General features: G+C 44.0%; 1 protein-coding gene across 1 annotated transcript in view; it reads right to left on the reverse strand.

Annotated features, from left to right (window-relative positions):
• Positions 1-6843, reverse strand: part of LOC308145614 (zinc finger MIZ domain-containing protein 1-like) — a 114159-nt gene extending 107316 nt beyond the window's left edge. Inside the window, exon 1 of the mRNA XM_080517083.1 lies at positions 6782-6843. The gene's annotated coding sequence lies outside the window, so the exon portion shown is untranslated. The remainder of the gene's footprint in view (positions 1-6781) is intronic.
• Between the last annotated feature and the right edge of the window lie 986 nt (positions 6844-7829).

A 7829-nucleotide genomic window follows, 5' to 3' on the forward strand; every position in this document is an offset into this window, starting at 1 on the left:
TTGTTGGGGTCTGTGTTTGACATGTGCTTCAGTGTAGTTTGGGAAACCTGTCAGCTGATAACTGAGCAGACCGATGGCTCTGGGGGTGGAAATGCATTGCTTGTTGCGTTTTCTAGTTTTCCACAGCAATTCTTTCGTGAACCTGAGTGGCTGATCAATGTAAGCGATTCAATCCCGCATTGACAGATTTGTCAGCAGTTAAGCCCTACCTGTTTACCCTCTATAATATCAGTTTCTGCATTAATGTGCCATAAATCAAAGAAGCAAACATTCCTGCTGTGGTTGCAAATACATACATGAGCGCTCAACTGTAGCTGCTTGTGTTTCTTTGAAAATCTCACAGAACGGGGTGTATTTTTACCCGCCAACCAAAATTTAACAACCTGGGATTAAGAACCAGAAGGAGGTGACAGTTGTTGGCTTGCTGCCTCATACCAGTGTCAATCAGATGCCATAAAACTGCACGCGAGGAGTCCTGATGATGCAAATTTATGACTTTTGGGGTCTTAAATTGTCACAAGTACTCAGCAGGGGGTGATCTATGAGAACCAGAGCAATGAATCCCTTTCTAACTTTGGGCCACCTCAGACTTTGCCACAGTGACTACGCAAAAGAGAGGAGGTGAGATGCAAAACTATTTCTCAATAGGAGCCGTCTTTCGAGTCGGCATATGGCAGCAGCCTAATGAGACCCGGTGTCATGTCGGGGATTTTTATCGACTATTGTTTTACATCTCGATAGCAAAACTTGAAAGTGTTTGACATTCGTGTTTGGCGTGCAGGGGACGGGAGGTGGGGGTGCTTGGGAAAGAGATTACCCTCAGACCTTTCCTTTGAGAGCCGGAGAGAATGGGGGAAGGACGATCCCTGTGTATTAGTAAATCCCAGTTAATTTTCCCTGTCAGAGAACAATGAGATATGGACCCCCGCGGGCTCTGTTCAATGTAATTCCACCACTTGCTCAGAATCACCTTCATTACTCATCAGAGGTGTGGATCTCTCTCTTCTAAAAAGAAAAAAAATCACAAATCACAAAGCACACAGACAACAATGTGATGCTTCTTCTGAGGCCCATAAGGACTCTTCCCAGCGCCCATTTCTTGATAGTGAGATTACACCTCTCGAGACATTTTCAAATTTGAGGAGCAGCTGCTAGTTTCACAGTCTGCGCTGAAATGTACGAAGGGGAATATGTTTGCTATGCAGCACGATCACACGCTGCACGATTAGACGACCCTTCAGCGTTCCTGGGTCGGACCTTGTTTAATTTATACAAGCTGAGAGTTTGGAGATGCCGGGTGTTATTCATGATTCAGAGCCTTTCATTTACACTTAACACTGCAGTGATGCTCTATGTCATCATCTGCGTATGTTTTTCACAGCATGTCACATTCAACATGCATGAGCCTGCGACTGCTGGGGGCCGAGAAAGCTCTAATTATATCCATCGTGGACTAAGACGCACAGATTGGATTTTTCTTGTTGCCGCTTTCACGATTATCACGTTGCACTTTAATTTGCCTGTTGAAATTCCAAAAACCCCGCTGACAACAAACATGTAAACAAAGTATTAGTAGATCTTAATTGCATTATAGTTTAGCATCCAAGTCATCAAGACAGATAATGCACTGATCCCAGAGCGATGTAGTTAATAATTCAATCGATCATTTAATTAAAATAGGAAAATAAAAATGTGAAAATGACCACTAGCAGGCAAGCATGATGCCATCTATTTACCTACTTCACTAAAATGTAAAGAAATTGTGAGAGATAAGCAATTTCACACATTTATGAAATTGCTAATGAACAAAAAGGGGATCTTGCTTTATAAACAACTCCTAATCAACAACTAATTATCTATCAGCAGTGTTCTAGATTCAAGTGGTTTATTTAACCCCGCTTACAGTCATATAGAGTTCAACAAATCAAGAAAATGATTCATATTTTCAGTGATTCAATGCCTGCTTGAAGTAAAGCCAGAACTACAGTATTTAAACCTATTAATCACGACATGTGTGTTTTCTGTTCCGGCAAACTTCCCCTCCAGCCCGGCTGCAGCTGTAAGAGCAGGCAGGCCTATTGTTCAGCCTAACAAGGGGTGCAGAGGTCACTTGCATTTTCACAAGAGCTTTGCCAGAGGGGTTGGGGAGGCAACCGGCACACCGGTCTGTTTGGTATGGATCTACACTAAAGCTTTCTCTATAAAGTCGCATCATTCTGGCTCTATTATAAAGCGGGATAGATTAGATTAAGGGAGATTATGCGTAGAGGGGCTCCCTAAAAAGAGCAAAAATAACACACTCAGTACTTAGCAGGCGAGTCAACAGTGGGATTAAGCCAAAAGAACGTGCTGAAATCCAATGCTAATATGCTCAATGGTCATCCTTCCACAGGCTCAACATTTAAGTGGTCTCAAATGTTGTCACTTCAGATTTCTCAAGCGATTCTTTCAAGTGAAATAACAGGCTTATAATGGCATATTTTTTGCCACGAGGCTGATATGATTACACAATTTTCCAAATCTTAGAATCCACAATAAGTTATTTATGTTTCCTCCCCTGAATCAAACTGTCATTCCCGCCTTTCCTCCTGTCAAGCCCTCTCTCTGCGAGTACAGTCTGTACAATAACAACTGCTATCACCAATGCAACCGAAAATATGCACAAAGTGGTTGCACACTCTAACGTGATTAAATGATGTGTGGTCTGGCGTCACTCCCAGCACCTCTCCCATCCCTCGCTCTGCTCTGTATCTCCCTCCTGCACGAAAGCAAACACACACACAGATTCCCTTTCCCTGAGCTGTGTTTTGAAAATAGAAGCTCCATATTAACAGTCAACAGTCAAGCTGACAGGTACAGTCTGACCACCCCCCACCACCACCTCCACCATAAACCCCCTCAGTGGATATCTGCACGGTACACATGTTGATGCAGCTCCGTGTCACAGATGTGGAGTGTCGCAAATCATCCCAAACACACACGAGGAATGCAGAATAACATATGTGAGACGAATACGGTGGAATTACAGAGGAGAAATGCATTCTTAGTCATTCTGGTATCTGGAATGAATATTAAAATCCCTTAATGAACTAAATTTGCAGAATTTGACAGTAAAAAAAAATACTATCTTGAAGGAAACACGAGCAGAAAGCAGAATATTTACAAACAAAAGCAGTTTTTAAAATTACACTTGACAAAGGCGGAGCGTATTTTACCCATTTTGTATCATATATTGTTTCGTACTCAAAAACTTCAATTTATTCAATAGATGTATTTATTTGTACAAAATGTCAAACACCTTTTCGTAGTGAAATACTTCAAAGTTGAATATAATCTCTCCAACATCAGCAAGTACACTCTCAACATTTGTAGGTGCATAAGGTGATGAAACTCATTACAAAGTTGTACTTCACAAAGCTTTATGGACTGAAAAATTCAAGAACAAAAAAGCCACAAAAATCCTGGATACTTTCAATTACTTGTCCATGCCTTGCTTGGATAAGAAAACCTCGAGGTCATAATGAAGAATTTTCACCTGATGAAAGTCCGACTGTGTGAGTGTAAAGGATTTTATTTTACAAAGGGTGTCGAGGTGAAAAAAAAAAACCCGATGGAGCCACTCTGCAATAACAGTTTGCAGTATTAGCAATTCTGCATGTTCAATCTTAAAGACTCGAGCTGCTAATATGAAACTAGCAAAGGTAATAAGAAGGGAAATCTTATCTTTTCCTCTTAAATGCCCAGAGTTGTAGTATAAACTCACACAAAGTGCTCGAGTAATTCACTCAGTTACCTTCAAACACTAACAATCCAAAACACAAACGCTGCACTCTGAAAATAACCCCTTTCAATGCTGCAATCACTCACAGGTAACATGATAATAAGGATTACTTAAAAAACTAAGTGCTACTTTGACACCGGGGTTCACGTGATTAAACTGCTACAAATGCCCAGTGACACACTTTTCAGTACACTTGCCCTGCACTCTTCTTACACTTTGAAAATAGCCATACCAGCAGGGTGACTCATCCCAGGAGTTTATTCTGTTGAGCAAAGACAACACAAAAAGGACCTTGAAGGGAAACCTACACAAACCTCCCACAGGCTCTGACCGCGGAGGAAGAGCAGTCGGCCGCTTACCCGCTTGCCTTTTTTTCCTGTTAAGAGTGCTCGAGAGTGCTCTCGGCACGCCGGAGCTGCTCGCTGCGAGTGGAATTCCCAAGCCGAATCAATAACATCATGACATTATACACCACCTAACAGCCCCGTTTACCAGCTACTTAAGCACACATTGTTGGTAAAAAAAAAAAGCTGCTTTTGGCTGCAAATATTTGGGAGAGGGTTCAATAACACAGGTGTAATTACATGTCAAATATGCCAGTCGTGTTCTTCAAACAAACTTTTTTTTTTTTTTTTCCTCTATACATGATGGTGCTGTGAGGCTCAGGAGGATCATAAGACTGAATCAGACAGAAAGTGTTTCGCGAGGTGAGTGTGGCAATTGGCGAGACGCGGCACCGGCTCTCCGGCTCCTACGACGCGAGCTTGGCCAGCAGTGCAGCCGGAGGTAATGAGGCCTCTTGTGTGTCCTCTCCGATCTGAGAGTTGAATAATTTCCCATGTGGCATGGCCATTTCCAGCTTCCGCCTTGACTCTCGCTCTCGTCGCATGGGCGGATGGAAGGGCGAGAGCGAAAAAAAACCCTCCACCCTGCGCCGACAACGTGTTGCCATTGTCCGTCCACAGTGCCACACAGAGACCACCGCCTCGCCGCCTGGCCGCCGCCGCCAAAGGGAAAAGGACCATCTTGGAGAAATGACGTCCAAGATTTGAGTTTAAACAAATATGAAGTTTTATTTTCCCTATTTGTTCGTTGTTCTGTGTCAGGAGGAGCAACTTGTCTGTGTGTGTGTGTGTGTGTGTTTTTTCTTTTCACAGTTTTACTGCTATTTTCTCTGCACTGGTCACAAGGAAACTGAGAGTTAATAAATGGTCTACTTCAGCGCCCAGACACACGTGCTGGGTTGCAGATCTCTGTTTCAATGTGTCTTTTGTTTGACGGCTGGTGTTTCAACATCCTCAACTTGAATAGAAGAAGGTCAGCCTGGTGGGGTCTGCCCCATGGTTATTCAGGAGCCCAAAACCTGGGGGCCCCACAGAGGTGGGGTGACTAAGAAGGAGGGGACGGGACAGAAAAAAATAAAACCTCCCCCATCCTCTGTCTGACAGCCAAAACAAATCTATAAAAACCACTACGAGTTATACGTTTCTCCACACAAGCAGCGCTCAATCAGAGTTTGATCACACGTGCCTTCAAGTGTTTGTGAAGCACGCAGAGAGAAAAGCAGAGACTTTTTTGGGATGTGAAAAAAAAAAGCAATCAAAGGAGGGCAGCTTGCTATTTTGCCATCATCTCCAATCTTGCATATATCCTGCATGTGAAAGTTTTGAAACAGTGGAGCTGAGAAAGCTGTCAGCTGAATTTTTTTATATATAATAAAATAAGGTTGGAGGCAACAGATATGAAAGTCCTGGATTACATGACAGAAATGTAAACAGGCTCCTTCAATAGCTGGCATGCCCTCAGAAGCTTTGCATGACCCCAACAGCAGCTGGGTCCAAAACAGTCCGCTGTGCAGGACAAATTGGGATGCGGCAGCAGCTAAAAGCAGACCTGGGGAGGCTGAACTTCACAACAGTATAACACAAACAGGAAGAGCTCTCCTCTGCACCTTGATACAGCTGGAGAAGAAACATCTGTATCATATGTTTGTTTAATCGCTCCCAAAATTTGGATTTTTATTTGTATTTTTTTAAAGAAACAAGGGGTAAAAGAGTGAAAACATGACATAAACTAAACGCTCTCCCTCTCTTTTCCAGACAATGGTTAGGAAGTAGACCAAGCAGCAAAGTCTAGCTGACTTTTTCTCCCCCCCCCTCTTGGCCATGCTTTTTGCTTCCTTGACAGATGTACAGCAAGTGAAAAGGAGCCCACTCCTTTATGAGAGGCCCCTTCAACCCAACCGATTCCACATCCAGACAGCATTCACTTCAACTTCGTGTGGGAAGCAGTGTTGACCCACAGCCGCAAACGACCACCGCACGCCGTGACATTCACGTGTTTATACATCCGATGATAAACAAACTTGATTGTTATTATTATTAAGGTGACATCCAGTGAATGATCCGCGCACTGCGGTGACCGCTGCCTTTCCGTGTCTACAGTTATTCTGCAGCCTGCATGCATCACCGCTATATTAAAAAAAAAAAAAAAACCCACACCACATTAGACAAACCATGTGCTTTGTGCACATCAGCGTGCCGGAATATAAACCCGACGCACGCACACACAACAACCGCCACGCGCGCGCTGACCATATTCATTCCGCGAGAGGAGAAAACGCGTCCAGGCTGCGTTCCGAGCGTCCAAAAGCCCCGATGCGTTGGAGATCAACGCGGCATCTGTTACCAACCAAATGCACAACCTGCTTAACAGCCCGCCGGTTCAGTCCCGACGGCTCACAGCCGCGTGCTGCTAAACAATCACAATTAAACGCAGGGTTTATCATTATTATTATCATCATCATCATCATCATCATCATCATTATTATTATCACCACGCGCTCCGACGCGCTCCTCGGTGCCACTTGAAGTGGCCACTCTATTGTTGAGAAACAATCTGAGCCAAAGTGGAAACAAAACCTTCCAGCAGACAAGAGAGGCTGTTGGCAGCGCCGCGCCGGGGAAAAGCAGCTACGTTAAGTTTTTGCAAGCGACTCACCGGGTTCACGGAGCGGAGAAGAAAAGTCCTCGGTTAATTCTGCGCTCTGGTGTTTTTAAATATCGTCCCCCCCCCCTCACGGCCACTGAGAACGGGCTCAGCGTCAGTGGGTGAGTAACTGAATAGACTCGGAGAGGAGCGCAGTAAGTTGAAGTGTCAAATTACATCGGCTATTCTATTACTGAAGGGACCCATGCTCGGTGGCTGCTGACAAAATGTGTCGCGGATTCTCGGTCGCGCCGGCCGCCGGCGGAGCAGATCCGGAGCGGATCCGGACTGTCGCTTCAAGCCCCAGCAGCCATCTGACATCCGGATCCGCTGCCAGCGCGATCCGCACCGGGTCCACCGCAGCGTGCTGACCGCGGGGGTCAAATATGAGTCCCGCAACAGAAAACAGGCGCACGGGAGGCTCCATTCCAGTGTCGTGAAGTCTCAAACGACTGTCTGGCATCGGCTACAATCAAAACTGATGATTTATTACACGTTTATGCCTTTGAATTAAGAGAAAATGACAATATGTGCATTTGTTTATGTATATCTACATGTTGTCAAAGTGTAAATCTACCAACATTTTAATAAAGTGTGTAAAAAAGTGCTAAGATGCACCTGGTTGTTTTCATAGGTCACAGTTTGCATTTTTTTTTTTTTTATGAAATTATCTTGAAATAAATATAGATACACCTGCTTAAAAAATTCCCCTCCTCATGTCAAAATGTCCTTGAGCGAGACACTGAACCCCAAACTGCTCCCATGGACCTTGTATGGCAGCCTCCTCCACTGGTGTGTGAATGTATGTGTGAATGAGTGAATGTGATTAATAGTAAAAGTGCTTGCAGTACCGCTCAAGTAGTGGAAAAGTGGCACATGCTTCTATATTCTTCCTCTTCTTCCTCTTCTTCCTCTTCCTCTTCTTCTTCTTCTTCTTCTTCTTCTTCTTCCTAAAACAGAATTCTTCTTTCCTTTTTGGCATGATTTGATTTAGACTGGCTCTCTCTGCTGGATTAAATGCCAAATGATTATTCCAACACATCTGAAAAAGAACTGACTG

This window comes from Blennius ocellaris (assembly GCF_963422515.1).
Source record: "Blennius ocellaris genome assembly, chromosome: 21".
In the NCBI taxonomy this organism is placed as follows: Eukaryota; Metazoa; Chordata; class Actinopteri; order Blenniiformes; family Blenniidae; genus Blennius; species Blennius ocellaris.